General features: G+C 38.6%; 1 protein-coding gene across 1 annotated transcript in view; it reads right to left on the reverse strand.

Annotated features, from left to right (window-relative positions):
- The window catches only part of LRRC4C (leucine rich repeat containing 4C), a 3048452-nt gene that overhangs the window by 2387630 nt on the left and 642583 nt on the right, over positions 1–18239 (reverse strand). The window lies entirely within an intron of this gene.

The raw sequence follows: 18239 nt of genomic DNA on the forward strand, positions 1-18239 counted from the left end.
CAATCCCACTTCTTTTTCACCAGCCTCTTCCTCTGTGTACTCTCCTGTACTTCCTCATTCCACCACCAGGTCTCCTTGTCCTCCTCTCTCTGTCCAGATGTCACACCAAGCACCTTTGTGTCAGTCTCCCTTACAAGCTCTGCTGTAGTTACCCAGCTATTCGGTAACTCTTCACTGTCTCCCAGTGCCTGACTTAACACTTCCCTGAACTCCACCTCACAATCACCCTTTTTTAACTTCCACCATTTAATCCTTGGCACTGCTTTCACACTCCTCCTCCTCTTCTTGATCACCAACGTCATCCTACAGACCACTATTCTATGCTGCTTAACTACACTTTCCTCTGTCACCACTTTACAGTCTCCAATCTCCTTCAGACTGGCCCTCCTACATAGGATATTATCCACCTGAGTGCATCTTCCTCCACTCTTGTACGTCACCCTATGCTCCTCCCTCTTCTTAAAATACGTACTCACCACAGCCATGTCCATCCTTTTCACAAAATCCACAATCATCTGACCTTCTGTATTTCTCTCTTTAACACCATAACTACCTGTCACTTCCTCATCCCCTCTGTTCACTTCACCAACATGCCCATTGAGGTCTGCTCCAATCACTAGTCTCTCACCCTTGGGTACATTCACCACCACTTCATCCAACTCACTCCAAAATTTTTCTTTCTCATCAATCGCACACCCAACTTGTGGAACATATGCACTAACAACATTCATCATTACACCATCAATTTCAAGCTTCATAAACATCACTCTATCAGACACTCTCTTCACCTCCAAAACACTCTTGGCATACTGTTCCTTTAGGATAATGCCTACTCCATTTCTCCTGCCATCCACACCATGATAAAACAATTTGAAACCACCTCCTATACAACTGGCCTTACTTCCCTCCCATCTGGTCTCTTGCACACACAATATATCAACCTTCCTTTTCTCCATCATATCAGCTAGCTCTCTCCCTATACCAGTCATACTGCCAACATTCAAAGTTCCTACCCTCACTACTACACTCTTAACCTTCCTCCTCTCTTCCTGCCTTCGGGCATGCCTTCCCCCTCCTCTTCTCCTTCGGTCAACAGTAGCCCAATTTCCGCCAGCACCCTGTTGGCTAAAAGTACTGGTGGCAGTCGTTGTTAACCCGGGCCTTGACCAATCTGATATGGAAATACGAAATGTTCTCAGCAGAAGTAATTTGGCAGACTCCCTAATTCCCTATCACTTGTCATTACCATCCAGTTTTTTGAAAGTATATCCACAGATTTTTAGGAAAGCCACATACTCCAATAGTTTTTTACACTATGAGAGTTCCCACCCTTAGAAACAGAAGAAAGTGGTGGTGAGAGGGCTGTTTGTGAGGGTAGCATGAATGGTTACATTCTTTGATAGATTCCTAAATGAGTGTGACACTTTGAAAGAAATGTTTTTTATCAGGGGGTATTCTTGTGAATGATGTTATGCTTGAAGCAGTAAACAAATGTGAAAGGGGACACTTTTTGCCCCTCCTGAACCAAAAAGAAAAATATGGTGACATTATGCCTAGTTCAAGGGCTTCAAGTGATGGCAAATTTAAAACTATGGTCCACAAATTCAATACAGCGTTTAGCTAGTGCATTTTTATCATTTTTGTTTTTTTTTATATTCCTCAGCTGTTCATAAGTACAAATTTTTAACTTCCTTTCCATTTTTCCTATACAGAAACAAGGACATTTTAAACAAAATGCACAGTACACTACTTTCTCTGTGTTACATGAACATCTTTTGTTTAATTTTATATTAATGCTATACACATTAAAAATACAGCCTTCCTTAATGTAAGGACAATAATTGCAGGCACCACACTTACTCATATTACCATTCATTGGTCCCTTGGAGGTTGTTTCTAAAATATTTTTCAAACACTTACCCCTTCTATGAACAATAATGGATCTCTCACCAACAGACTCCCTAATTCCCTATCACTTGTCATTACCATCCAGTTTTTTGAAAGTATATATAAAATACCCTTGCTTGAACTGTTAAACGTTGTAACAAACGCGGTGTTAAAGTCATCTTGTGTCACAGGACACCCTCTATATGAATTTTTAGGTCTGTCAACATTCAAACTATCAATATTACCTACAGCATGACAGGTTGGCATAATGTCACCATATTTTTCTTTCTGGTTCAGGCAGGGCAAAAAGTGTCCCCTTTCACATTTGTTTACTACTTCAAGCATAACATCATTCACAAAAATAGCGGGATACCCCCTGATTAAAAACATTTCTTTCAGACTGTCACACTCATTTAGGAATCTATCAAAGAATGTGACCATTCATGCTGCCCTCACAAACAGCCCTCTCACCAACACTTTCTTCTGTTTATAAGGGTGGGAACTCTCATAGGGTAAAATCTATTGGAGTATGTGGCTTTCCTAAAAATCTCAGGTTTAAAAACTTGTTGTCTGTCTTTTATTAGTTTAACATCTAAATAAAAAATTTCCTCAATGCCAATAGTGTGTGCAAATTTTAGAAATGTGGTTGAATTATTTACATACTTCAAATACTCAGGTATCATTTCAGTTGGTCCTGTCCAATAAATAAAAATAGTCCAAAAAATGCATATAACACAATATGGAAAATAAGATGATACTAACAAGAAAATTTTCCTCCCATTGAGCATGAATACATTAGCATAGACACCCCCACAGACTGAGCTCACTGAGACCCCTTCCACTTGTAAATAGACCTCATTATCAAATAATTAAAGTTATCGTATAGAACAATTTCAAGTAAATGCTTATACACATTAACCTCCCTTTGTGTTATCCCTTTATCAAGTAGCTACTCGCAAAACCATTCAATACCTAACTTATGTGGTATGACAGTTTATAAATCTTTAACATCAATGGTTATAAATACCCCACTGTCAAAAGAATCAAGTTTATTTATTCTTGTCAAAGTCCCAGGAATCCTTACACAAATAAATTTCATTTGTAACAAAGCTTTTCAATTTAATATCTAAGACTTTTGCCACTGGCTGTGTGATGGACCTTCACCCATCCACAATGGGTCTCATCGGGGGGTTGTTTAAATCTTTATGTATCTTGGAGAACCCACACATACATATTTAATCGATTGTGCTTTTGGGTTGGTCTGGTGCAGTAAATAGGGGGGGGGGCGTGCATTTTATTCAAAATGATAATATAAAAGCAGTTGAATAGCTTGGTATGGTATTCTGAAGAAGTCTCTGAATAAGCACAGATGAAAGTGCATAATTTATTGACTTTCTTGTTTTATTTTAAAAAAAGTTTACTGAATAAATCTTTTCTATGGACCTGGCTTTATAGTGTACTTTTTGGGATCCCCAGCTCTGCTTAGTGCCTTTTGGTGTTTATTAGTTGTGACTGTGTGCATTCTTGTGTGTTTTAATAAAGTAAACACTTTCACAAGGCAACACTGCCCCTCTTTAAATAGAGCAGCCAAGTAAATAATTATTCAATTAATCAATCAGCTTAAAAAGACAGTACATAAAACCAATATGAAGAACTAAACCAACCAGTACAAATATTAAAAAACAAACAGTGTAAGATATAACAGTCATAATACACAAGAGGTGAAAAAAATCACCTCTCCAATGTCTTAGATTTCAGTACTGACTTCAAAGAAATGAAATAATTTCAACCATGCCCCATATGTGCTGCAAGCCTAAATATCCTATGTAGCTCAATCCTTTCCATCTCTTTGAATAAATCACCCATCCTTACACTCTCTTGAACCACCTCTAAAACTTGAAATGCAAAACTATGCTCCTCACCCTCTATCTTAGTATGTTTAGCTAAGGTGCTGTAATCTAGACCGCTGCATGCAATAATAACAGTGGTCCCTTATATGTTCTCTCAAACATCTATTAGTTTTGCCTACATAGAAAGCAAAACCTTTCTTACAGTGGGCAAGATAAATCAAGTTCCTTGTGTTACAATCTGCCATAGCTCTTATATGCCAAAGATGGCCACTATCAGGATTTCTGTATGTAAATGATTTATCAATATAGGAACAAAAAGTGCAAGCATTGCACCTCTTAGTACCAATTACTCTTTCATCAACTGTACTAATCCCCTTTGGATAACAACGTCTCTGCTTCAAAGATTTCTTGTTTTTATGGCAAAACCTAGGTTTCGATACCACAGTCCCTGTGATCCTCTCATCCACATGCAGAATGTGCCAGTTGTCCTTTATAATATCTTTAATTATGGCCACATCATTACTGTTAGAGTAAATGGGAGCCAGTGGTCCTCATACGCTTGTGTATATGATCATTCTTGGTAGAGGAAAAATTAGGTCTAGCTCTAGTGGACCTTTCATTCCTGACCACTAAACAGGCCTCATCAATCTCTGCCTTCTTATATGCGCTGCCAATAATATCCATTTTCATTTGTTCAATATTCCTCTCAAACTCATCAGATTCCAAGAATAAACGAGATATCCACATGGCCTGCCACTTCACAACATTAGAGAATACATGCTGGGGATGAATATATTCTCTATGCAGATATGATGGATGATAACAATCTTTCATATATAGTCTCATAGAAAGTTGACCATTCAACCCCCTAAGAATTTCCATATCCAGAAAATCAATTATGGTATCAGAATATTTCATAGAAAATTTAAGGAAATTACAGCTATTGTTAAGTTTTTCAGTAAATGAAACCAAATTTCCCTCATCACTATTCCACAGAAGGAAGAGAAGTCTATGAAACGGTGCTAGAAACAGACATCATATCCCACTAGATTAAGTATGTTACTGGATTCCCACTCGGCCATCACCAAATTGACGTAGCTATTGGCACAGCATGTGCCCATAGCCACGCCAGCAACTTGCCAATGTCTTTGGTATTAAAGAAGTCTCACCTGATGGACAAGTCTGAAGGATGAGTTCAAATATCATCTTGTGTTGCCATATTAATGTATTTACAGTTTATGTAATTTTCAATAAAATGTTACTTTTGTAAGTTCAGAAATATGCCACGCCCAACAATTTTGATATGAATTAGTATTTAGGGTACTGCCAACAAACGTGTTTGCCAAATATATATTGAGCTACATTATTAAATAAAAAAGTACACACAATATAGAAGTATGTGGTAGATACAATGTATGTGAATTTGTATTATCAACAAATTAAATCAACAAAAGTTAATATTAAGTATTTTAAGTATATTAAAGTTAATACTAATGGAAAAATACATATATTGTTTAATTATCATAAGTGTCACAATTGTTCAGAAAAAAAGGTGGTACACAGGACAAACAAGAAGAAGGTGAAGTTCCATATTAAGGAAAATAGTCAAGATGTAAACAATGTTTTTCCCTCATGTGATGTACCTCAACAAGTTAAAGAAGCCCATTATAGAGATGTGAGCATAGTAAGATTTGTGATTTTAGAGTTTTAGCTTAGCTACACCAAATTCACAAATGGGTGGAGATAAATATTCCGTGTTCAATAAATTAGAGACGATGTTTTTTTTTTTTTTAAAGTTAATACTTTGTTGCCTCAGGGTTTAAATAATGAATTAAATTGGGATAGTGTTTGGTTTAGGTTTATAATTATTAGTTTCTGTTGAATAATAGTTTGCAGTAGCAATTTTCATGTTTTTCTGCCATTGTTTTTTGTATTTTTTCTCTCCACTCAAAAGTTCATTATGGTTAATTAAAGGATATTTAAAGTTAGGAATATTAATATTTATTGGTAAAATATGAATTAAAGGGTGTGTATAAATTAATGAAGAGTACAAATGTATATTAAGGTTTTATTTGCTCACAAAAGATTTGTGACTCTCAATGAAGGTGCTTGCTGGTGTGCTAAGTAATGTTGCTTTTTACTTTTTTGTTTTGTGTTTTTGTAAATTCATTACACATTGTGTGAATTTTTATTATTATTATTATTAAATTTACCTGAACACATTACAGATTTGACAGAAATGTCATGTTGCTTCCCTAGCACAACCTAACTCTATCTAATTCACTATAAAGATTAAGCAAATCAATGGGTTAAATACTAAAGCAATTTGTTTTATGTTTAACAAAAGAGGACTTGGCTTTATCTTATAGTTCTTGCCCTGCAATGCATATTGTACTGCACTTATTAATATTCAAAGTGTGTTATAATATCTGTGTCCATCACAGAAATTGTCACTTAGCATCAGTATTACGCCTGTTCAGTCACAGACACTGGTAAGAAATTCCAGGTCAGCTACACTAGAAAAAAAATGCCTGATATAGATACTCGAGGGAGATCATTAATAAAAAGTAAAACAGAACAGGTCTAAATGTGAATGCTATTATGACCCTAAAGCTGGAAATTCATTACTCAGATAGAAACTAATTAAAACTGAACTATTTAAAGAAATAGCCAAGAGTTAAAGCCTCATACTCTACACAAACTACAAGTCAGCAATATTAAAATACTTTGAATGGTATCTAGTTTCAGTAATTTTGCACTAATCTTAAGCAACAACAAATAGAAGCAAAGAGATTAGTCTGAATACAGTTTAAAGACATGCACTTTAATAATATGTTTGAGATTAAGGGGGGAGGAGAGAGCTTGTGAATATATTCAAATAACAAATAATAAGACATTGGCATCTCTTAATATTCCAGATGTAAAATAATTGAACGGGAATCTAATTTCAGACACTTCACTCCTCCTTAATTATAAAATAGGTAAACTAGTCCATAATTTAATTATTTTTATTCATATACTACACAAGTCAAATAAATACCGATTCACAAACAGCTGAATGCAATTGTCCTGGAATCAATGGAGCCCATCTTATCTAGAGAAAACATGCAACTCATGAAGCCATGTTAAAATAATCATGTGTTTCAGCCAGCCAGCTAGGCATCTACTTGCATGGTCTATGGAGTCTGAACAGTAGACTATAAGCATGACAGTCACATGTAGTAAGTCACAAGATATACTGACCAATGCAAACCATTACTCAGAGATACAGATATGCTTCCACTGAAGTTGGGGGAATATCAGCTGAGAAAAGTGCCTTTGACTGTTAAACTATTCAGTTATGCAGTGCATGGCCACAATGATATTGGTGATAGAGTACATGAGCAAGGCTTATGTATGCAAGAGAGATATACACATGAACATGCACACAACTCCTCCAACATTCCCAAACAAACATGACAGGCTGTATGTTTTTGCCAATATCAGGATTGTGTTGACATGCATCCTTATAATAGTGCATGCAACACTAAGTTGATGCAGATCAAGGCGAGGAATGTCAGGGGACACGTAGGATTGCTGTCCCTGTCACATGGGAACGGCAGCTGCATACTTCTTACATAATGGATATTGTAGAAGTCTGAGGAGGGAAAACATCCATGAAACATAAAGAAGGGCAGTATTTGGCCCATTCAAAGGGTCGGGATGTGCTTGCATTGTACAAATCCAGACTGTGTATGTCCGCGTCTGCAATTTAATGTTTTCTAGACAGTGCTGTATATACAAGTGTTCAAGACTCAGTTTGGAGGGAGGGATGCATTACTGCATAAGAGACACTGCATCGAGTACACCTATAGAATTTATTTATTTTATTTACTTAGTTGACATTTTTTTACCAGGAATGTCCGAATTGTTGAGAGAGTGCCCATTTTCAGCAGAGGCCCAGGGAGAAAAACTCCACAGTCACAATATTTCAAAAATTAAGTACAGATATTTTCATTCACAAAGTATGTTTAATTACAAAACATCATGTACAAATATTTTAAATCACAAAGTATTGTGTTACACTAAAAAAGTAAGAGCGATAAAAATCTAATGAGAAAAACATAGAACATATGTTTCATAGTAGAGTGCAAAGAAAAACAATAACTTGAGTTGAAAAGAATATGAGAGGAAAAACTCAACAATCATAGTATTTGTTACCTCGATTAGTATGTGATAAATGAGACCTGAGACAATTCTAATAAGACATTTAAAGAGATATCAGAGATTACATGATTAGTGAGGTGAAGGTGACATTCAGTGATGTCTTAGTATGAGAGATGGTGTTCATATAATGGTAATAGAAGGAAGAAGGATGGAAGAAGTAGTTTATAACTAGAATGCAGGGTAGGTGCCTTTAGGTAGCTTAGGTGAGTAGGGAGGAAAGAGAAAAAAGTAAAGGACAGGTCTGCAGAGATTAATTAAATAAAGCGAGGTAGTAGGGAAAACAAGGAGTGGAGTAGGAGGATGGAGAAGGTTGTGAAGTGTGTTCTAGGTTGAAGAGGGTGAGTAAAACATTGTGAGCAAGTTCGTCCAGGACTGGCACAGAAACGGGTCCAAGATTTTGTAGGTATTCTTTTAGAGAGAATTTAAAGATGAGTAGATTAGAAAAAGTTGTGGTGCTCAGAGGTAAGGAGTTCCAATTTATTTATTTTTTTCATGCAGAGCATGAGTATAGGCTTTGTCCAGGAAATGCATTCTATTTATGGTGAGAAGTTGTTTGTCTTCCAATCTACATGATGACAAGCAGCAATGATTCCGCATTACAGAAAGTTGCACCTAGGCAATTACTGAAAAACTTTCTGAAGCCACTACTAGAAATCCATTGATAACCCTGTCCACTGAGCTTACTGTAGCCTCCCCCATTTGTAGTTTTTCCACAGACATGATGAGGCTCATGTAGTAACACTTGGGTGGCTGAAATACTAGTGACAGTCTCAACCGTACTTGTAGAACATTCTTTAGTAAATAAGTCAGCTTAACAGGGCTAAATTAGCAAGGAAGTTGCAGACTTACCAACACTTACCAGTATCTTAGAAACTTCATAAATAATGCCAGAAACGCCAGTCTTAGTTCAAAACTTATGTTAAAAAACAAAAATATAAATATGGTTTAGCGCTTTCATTACAAAATGACCCATCATCAGTCACAGTTAATTAAGCTATAGAAGTTAAAGAAATATACAAAGTTAAATAGTTTTAATACATCAAAAAAATTAACCATTATAAACCCTTGTTAGGGTTAAAACAGCCTGATATCCATATTCCCTCCCACAAATTCTTCGAAAAACATCTGATACATCAGTTCTATGATATTAATTTATGAGTTACATTAGAAGGTAATTAAAAAGATACTAGCCAAAAATTGGTGTAGTTTTAAAGGTAACTTGGAGATTTTGTCATTTTTATGTGATGCACATAAATTTGTCTTTAAAACAACTTAATAGAAAACCCTAAATAGGACCTTCTGAGGCATAAAGGAATTGGCACAAAAAGATGTGGTGCATGTAATCAGTGTTTTTACATTTTAAAAAAGAACAAGGTCAAGGTACAGTCCCTCACTACAGAAATATTTTTGGGTGATGGAAATTGTACATCTAAGGGGGGTTGTTTATCTCGCGGTGATGGTTGTGGGAATTTCTATATAGGTAAAACTGAAAGACAGTTATTAAAAAAAAATCTACAAACATCTGTATGCTATCAATAAGCGAAATATCAACAGTGCACTGTTCAAGCATACTTTATTATGCCCTACCTAGACTAGATTTCAGTTTGGTATCTTGCAAACTGTTCCTTTCTTCCCCAAGGGTGGTGCATGGGAAGCAGAACTAGAGAGCAGACAGCTAATATGGCAACTATGACTTAATGCTGCAACACTTCCTAGTTTAAATGAATACACATCTATTACACCCATTCTAAAAAAACAGAGCAGCCAAACTTTAACACTAGCTAGCGCTGCACATGTCCTATCTTTTTATAAAGAATATATTTAAGCCTACTTCCACAGTTCACATTTTAGGACTTTCTAAACATTTCACTTTTATAATAAGTCTTAGAATATTTTTATTTATTTATTCACACAATTTTTCCATAGGTTTTTAATATGAATTATATGCACCAAGTTGTTTTTGCATGAATTTTATGTACAATGATTATTTGATGTATTAAAACTATTTAAGTTTGTATATTTCCTTAACTTTTACTATTTAACTGACTGTGAATGACAATTGATCATTTTGTAACTTATTTTAATATTTAATGGAGTTAAATTTTAAGCAGTAATTTAAGCTCCAGGGATCCAGTTTTGGCATCTGCTGAATACAAGAGCAACAGAAAGGAGAAAGAGAGACTTTAAGTGCCTCCATTTTGATTTTTTCTGATTATACAGCTTTCTGCACTTAATTTAAGTAGTTTTTTTCATTTAATTGTATTTATTTTAACTGCATTTCCTTTAGTATTGCTACACACTCAAATGTGTTAGCTTGTACTGCTTTTAAAGTATTTTTATTACTGGTTTAACTGTTTTTTTCTACAAAAAAACAAAAAAAAAAAAGTTCTAAGCTTGTTTCCCACCTTTCCTTTTAATAGAGTAGTCCAGATATAGATTAGCTGTATCCAGGACGGTTTTGTAAGTTTTTGAGTTCCTCCAACTTTTATAAGTTAAAGAGAAGCCTTCCAGCTTATCAACGGGAGTGATAACCACTAGCTAGCCTATCTACCACAAGAGGAGTGGTTTCTGGTTCTGAAATAGTAGTTTATTGGCCATTTGGGCAGTTTTCTATCCCTTTCAACTTTCTGGTTAAAATTCCATGCTTGCATGGGTTTGTACCTGTTTAAACTCTGTAGATCCAGTTTCTGCATCCTGCAGACTACAAGAGCAACAGAAAGGAGAGAGACATTAAGTGCCTCCATGTGTTTCTGATTATACTGCTTTCTGCACTTGATTTAATGTTTTTTTCATTTAACTGCATTTATTTTAACTGTATTTGCTTTAGTATTGCTACACACACAAGTGTGCTAGATTGCACTGCATGTAAAGTGTTTTATTACTGTTTTAACTGTTTTATTTCTGCAAAAAAAGTTATAATCTTGTTTCCCACCTTTCCTGTTACTAGAGTAGACCAGATACAGATTTGCTGTATCCAGGACTGTTTTGTAAGTTTCTGAGTTCCCCAGACCTTTCTCTGTTAGAGGGAAACCTTCCAGCTTATCAGTGGGAGTAGTAAGCACTAGGTAGCCTATCTACCATAAGAGGCATATTTTTTGGCTCTGAAATTGCAGTTTATTGGCCATGGGCAGTTTTTATATCGCTTTCAACTTTCTGGTTTAAAAGCCTGTGTTTGTGTGGGTTTGCACACTGCACAGCATTGCTAAGCTGGGGTAAACTATTAGCGGTGCCAGAAAGTCTGCTTTTTAATTTTCCCCTTAGATCTTAAGAGTTCTCTTCTCTCTTGCACCTTAATTAGCTTATTCTTCTAGCACTTCATCAGACTTTTTGTAGCAATTATTGTAGCACACATAAGTGCTATCAGCACTAGACATCCTATACGGAAACAGCTCCAGTACTTAGTAATAATGACATCCCTCCTGCCATGTCTAAAGGTCAGTTCCCTGTACTTTCTCCAATTAACCTGGTGATCTTGGGCATTCTGAGGCAGTGTAGAAACTGCCTCATGTACAAAGACAACCCTCTCCTCTTACCTTCCAACACTCAGACTTGTGAGAGATGCACTTATATCTCCAAATTGGAAGCCATGCACTCTCCAGCCAAGATCAGAATAGCTCGTCAAGAGGAGAAGGTCAACAACTGCACTACACCACATGGAACACATAGCCCTCCAGAATACCCAGTACCACAGCTGTCACATAAAAACACAAAGCACACACCCACCTTCACGGAGGCTCTCAATAGAAATCTACCCAAACACCAGAGACCCCCAAGGCAAAAATGCACTTGACCACCATAACACTGCACTATCAATAAGGCACATAGCTCACCTACACAGTGTGCCTCTTAGTATAGCCCCTTAGGCAAAACAGGTTGCTCAATACACTAATTACAGGTGACTCAATAGTGAGGCACACTGATGTCCCACTCACTAGGTTGAATAAGGAGAAGGTAGCAGTCAGCTGTCTATCAGGTGCCAGAATCTGACACACAACACACGCACTCAGGATACTCCACAACAAGTACAATTATGACTCTGTCATTGTCCATTTGAGTGTGAATGACCTGGGATGCACTTCCCTGGACTAAATTAAAAGAGACATGGTGGAGCTCTTGGATTATGTGGCTCAGTCAGTTATGACACTAACCCTTAGCAGCATCCTACCATCACCCAGAATGATACTGCAGTATAAGCAGAAAATGATTGACTTCAACAATTGGCTAAGTTTATGGTGTCATTCTAAGGGGATCCAGTATCTTTCTGCTTGGGATGATGTGTTTGACAGACCTCGATGCTTTGCTAGAGATGGCCTGTATCTGTCACTCCTGGGATTTTGGGTACTGGCTAAGGCTAGTGCCATCCTTATAGTGCCTTTTTTAGGTGATGTTCCAAAGACCAAATTACCACTGTAACAGCTATGAATAAATGCAATCTGAGGGTCATGCTGCTCAATGCTAGAAGTCTAAATCTCAAGATGAACTCGCTCAAAGTGCCCCAAATGGAGGACATCGGCATTTGTGCTTTAACAGAGACCCAGTTTCAAACAGCAGAAAGCAATCCTGTGGTACCAAGCTTAACTCACTCCACATCTTTTGGCCCCAGAACATGGACCGAAGCTCCACAGTTGGTGGTGTCTCCATATTCATAAAGGATATGCACACCTCCAGACTAGTAGCTGAGCATAACGCATCAGAGATACTTCAGTACAACTGACAGAGTAAGATGGTGATTAAGGTTGTAGCCTGCTATAGGTCCCCAACCATGTCCCAAGGCTCTAACTCCATGTTCCTAAACACCCTGAAAGCTCTTAGGGTCTAACCTAACACTCTCATGCTAGGTGACTACAACTATCCCTCCATCAACTGGGAAAACTACTCATGCACCAATACATTGGCCCAACGCTTAGTGGAATTTATTAATTCCAATGCCCTGGACAAGCTTATTCTTACCTCCACTAGAGGAACAACATCCTTGATCTGGTTATTACTAATGTGGGCAACCGTTGCTCTACATCAGTAGTAATTTCCTTCCTGGTTAGATTCGACCACAAACTAATCACCATGGAAATCTATATCTCACCCACACCCCCAGCAAAGGTAACCACCATAAAAAAAACTTCTCTAAAGCTCACTTTGGATGCATAAAAACAGAGGTGGCTAGCTTCACGGCACCCATGCCAATGGTAAATTGATGAATGACTGCTGAATCATACACCAATGCACTGTAGGAACATGTACATAAATGCACAGAACTAGCCATACCCAACAGAACCAAGACGCTGACTTCCAAAAATGGAAGCCAATCTGGTGGTCCCCTGCCATTAACAAACTCTACAACAGAAGGAAGAAACTGTTGCTGAAAAAGGTGAGGTCCCAAGACAGGAAAAACTCCATTATTAGCCTCAATCAAAAGTTGAGATCCCTCATCAAAACCTCTAATGCCAGCTATGAAGGCAGAATTGAAGCAGACACTAAGAACAACCACAAAGCCTTTTATAATAAGTTATATCAAGAATCTCCATGGCAATACCCATATTTGCTTTGAGTTACTGCACAGTGGTACCTCCTATACTGAACCAACAGATCTTGCCAACATACTGGCTGACAGATTCAGTGCCAACTTTACTCCTCTCTCACCCCCTAAAGGACCAATCAAGAATGCCAAACACCCAGCATTACTGCAGCACAGGTTAAAGCTGCATTGTCCAAGGCAAAGAATACAGCTTCCCTGGGACCGACAGCATCCCTGGCTGTGTTGGAACCACATCTGCGTGCCCTGTTCACTCACAGCCTCACCTCAGGCTTTGTCAATACTGAGTGGTGCACTGTTACAGTCATCCCTCTCCATAAAGGAGGAAAAACTACAAACCCTGGGAATTATCTCCCCATTAGCCTGAGTATGACAAGACTGACGAGTCTGATATGTAAGGCTATGGAGAGTATCATCATGGACCTAACTAAAAAGGATATAGGGAATTTCCAAACTCTAGAGCCCACACAATTTGGTTTTGTGAAAGGTAGATCATGCCTGCTCAACCTGGTTGACTTTGAGTCAGTCACCAGCACTGTGGATGAACGTAAGGTAGTTCATACAGCCTAGCTCGATCTGGCCAAGGCCTTTGATACCATCCCTCACTAAGGAATTATTGAGAAACTCACCAAACTAGGCATCAATTCCTATATCGTTAGCTGGATTGCAAATTGGCTCACAGTGTGAAAGTAGCAAACTCCAAATCAGACTGCCGACCAGTCATGAGTGGAGTCCCACAGGGATCGGTCCTGTTTGGCATCTACTTCTTAGAAGTCCAGGACAACATGGAGGGACTCTGGCTGACCAAGTTCATAGACTACTGCAAGCTGGGAGCCATTATTAACTTCCCAAGTGATGCAGACATCCTACAGAAAGGCCTCACTGAGACCAATGACTGGTGTTGAAACCATGGCCTTAAACTTAATGCTGAAAAAAGCATCAGCATCCCTTTTGGGAAAAACTCAATTCCCACCAATTACCACATCAATAGGAGCCCACTGAACACTGAAGGCATTATAAGAGATCTGGGGCCACAGGTTGACAGCAACCTCTCCTTCGACCACCACATTGCCACTGTCATGTGAAAGTCCTTCCATGTGGCACATCTTATAACCAAAGGTTTTGCTTCCAGGAAGAAAAAGGCCATCATCTCTCTCTACTCTTCCATCATTAGATCAATCATTGAGTAAAATGCCTCATTTGGCAAGTACCTCACCAGACACATGCAACAGCTGGAGAGGCCACAAAGGTACCTCACGAAGAGGTTCCTAGGCCATAAACACATGTCCTACACAGAAAGACACAAAAAACTCCAGCTATTCTCTGTCTCATATCGTCTACTAAGAAGTGATCTCTGCTTGACTTGCACAGCCATGTCTGACCCAGCTCTGTTAGAAATGCTACATCTAAAGAAATCCCAATCCCTCCATACCACATTCTCCAGAGACCTCAACCTCATTACTACAATCAGTAGAACATGCTGTAGGGACAGGTTTATAACCCAGAGACGGTTCATGCTCTGGAATAGAAATACATGTCAAGCAGAGCACCTCACTGGCCCTCTTCAAGAAAAATCTTGATGAGTGGATGGGAAGTAGAAAGTTCACCCTGGGGATCACTCCAGTGGCTCTACTCAACAGAGGCACTGGGAACTAAGGTCGGGTGGCATGATGCCAGGATAATCCTATGGGCTAGGCTTGTAAAGGCTCCATTGCCATTTACCTAAAACCCGTGGCGGTGGTGCTGCGGTAGCGTTGTCACCTCACAGTAAGATGCTGTCCGGTTCAATTCTCAGCTAGAACGTCTTCTGCATGGAGACATGCATGAATGGGAGTACCTTCATTGAAGGTTGTGCGTCAGGCCTGGTAAGCCGGTACGTAAAAATCAACTGCCAATCATTAACGGACCAGAGTTCTGCTGTGGCGACCCCTAACTGGGAAAAGCCGAAAGACACAAACAAACCTATGAACCTTTGAAGACGTCCCAAGATTTGGAATGAAACCACTAAACCATATTTATGTTTTTATTTTTTAATACAAAGGATTTTTGAACTAAGACTGGAGTTTGTGGTATTGTGTATGAAGTTTCTATGAAACTGATAAGTGTTGATAAACCTGCAACTTGCTTACTTGTCTGCACAGTTTTTCAAGTAATCAGTTAGCACTGTTAAGCTGACCTTGTTACTAAAGAATGGTCTTCAAGTGTGCTTGAGACTATCAGTAATAGCTCAGCCACCCTAGTGTTACTATGTGAGCCTCACTGTGTTTATTTTGTGTTTTTATTTTTGCTTGCACTGTCGCATGCTGGTTCCCTGTTCTTTTTTTTCACAGACATGGTCAGTGGAGATTCATAATTATTTCAGATACCCTAACCATGACTTTGAGGAAGGGTCAGTTGGAGTATTCACTTTGACTTGAGGCTGGTGTTGTCATTGATATATGTGTGTGTGTGTGTGTGTGTGTGTGTGTGTGTGTGTGTGTGTGTGTGTGTGTGTGTGTGTGTGCGCGTGTGTGTGTGTGCGTGTGTGTGTGTGTGTGTGTGTGCGTGTGTGTGCACTTGTGTGCACGTGTATGCATGCGTGTGTGGGTTCACGCACGAGTGTGTGTGTGTGTGTGTGTGTGTGTGTGTGTGTGTGTGTGTGTGTGTGTGTGTGTGCACACGAGTGTGTATGCTTGGAATGGTGAGCAGCATGAGGTGTGTGTTTTCATCTATTTTATAAAACCTAAATTTCTTTTCTCTCTCATTTGCAAATGATGATATTGCTCAGATATACAGCATGGGTCATGCAACAGGTTCCATTATATAACTCTTGTCTTATGTATTCCATAATTCTCAAGTTTGTGTATCACAGAACATTTCATAGAAGTCTTTTGCATGTCTAGTTCATACATGCAGCCCTCCAGGGAGTCAGTACTATATGCAAACACTTCATGGATATGAACATGTTTGTCAATTGCAGAGGGCTCCAGTTAGTTGATTTAACTACATACCAGCCCAGTGAACCTGAAGCTGATGATAGTACTGTGGCCCAAAATGACTGTTTTTGTTTTAAGCTCCACAGACATGCCTAATTTTATTGGGCGCTTACAAATATCATAGTGGACTAGGTAAATATGTATTTCAATTTCAGTCTTGTTTGAATTGGATTTTAGCTAATGATATGTGTATATATATATATATATATATATATATATATATATATATATATATGTCATTTAGTGATGTACTGAAATAATTGTTAAGATAAAGAAGATAGATGGCAACTTGTCAAAAAAAAAACAAAAAAAAACTCAAAAATAAACAGGGTTTTTACCGACTCTGACACTGCACGACATAAGAGAAAGGCCAAATTCCCCAATGCTCACTATTCACAATGTTGCACAGAAACAAAGCTCAATCAGCTATGCCTTTTTCATTTTTTTTTCCTGAGAAATGTTAATGCCATTCATTCACTGTGGTGACACCCTTATATGTGTGTGTGTGTGTGTGTATATATATATATATATATATATATATATATATATATACACACACACACACACACACACACACACACACACACACACATAATATATGTACATATACACACATGCACATAAAATCTGTTGTTGCCATCAGTGTGTGTGTGTGTGACCATAGCATCGATATTTTACCTCAGACCTTTTAATCCTCAGCTATAACACCATGCAAAATCACTTCTGCATTAAGTGTGGTATATGTCCACATGCTTCCTGTCAGCCAGCCACTATATGGTATGTTTTGGCTTGTTTCTCCCTCTTCCCGAATCTAGATCCCTGATGAAGAGAGCAAGCATCATCACAGCTCTCTTGAATATCTAGAGGGCAATGACAACTATGTGAGCCCACAGAGAGTGAGTTTAATACCAGGGTTCCACAGGGATGTGTTCTTAGTCCACTGTAATTCATCATCCTGACCCATGATTGCTATGCAAAGCACAACGCCACCCATATCACTAAGTTTGCTGATGATTCCACAGTTGTGGGGCTCATCACAAATGAGGATGAAACAGCATACAGAGAGGAGGTGGCATCTCTGATCATTTGGTGTGAGGGTAACAACCTTGACCTGAGTGTAAGCAAAACCAAAGAGATTATCATTGACTTCAAGAAAAAGAGAACAAACCATCCAGAACTAATGATCAATGGTGAATGTGGAGAGAGGGTTAAGTGTATGAAATTTCTAAGTGTACACATATCAGAGGATCTGGGCGGCCACAGTGGTGCAGCGGTTAGCATTGCCACCTCACAACAAGAGGTTCTCCAGTTCGATCCTCAGCTGGGGTGCCTTCTATGCAGAGTCTGCATGTCCTCCCTGTGGTCGCGTGGGATTCCTCCGGGTGCTCTGGTTTCCTCCCACATCCCAAAGACATGCTGTAGGTGGATTGGACACTTTAAACTTTAAATTGGCCCTAGGTGTGAGAGAGAGAGAGTGTGTGTGTGTGTGTATGTGTGTGTGTGTGTGTGTGTGTGTGTGTGTGTGTGTGTGTGTGTGTGTGTGTCTTCTGTGGAAGGTTGGGTGCCGGGCTGGCAACTCGACACAGTAAAAACTCCACTGCCAATCATGAGCGGACAGGTGATCCACTGTGGCAACCCCTAACTGGGAAAAGCCAAAAGATGAAAAAGACACATATCAGAGGATCTCTTGTGGTTGAGAAACACTAGCCAGCTGGTCAAGAAAGTACACCAGTGCATCCATTTTTGAGAAGGCTGAAGAAAGCAAAAGCTCCTGCCTCATATCCTCTCCAC

The sequence above is a fragment of the Protopterus annectens genome, chromosome 17.part0 (assembly GCF_019279795.1).
Source record: "Protopterus annectens isolate FY-2018-M chromosome 17.part0, PAN1.0, whole genome shotgun sequence".
Classification (NCBI taxonomy): Eukaryota; Metazoa; Chordata; order Ceratodontiformes; family Protopteridae; genus Protopterus; species Protopterus annectens.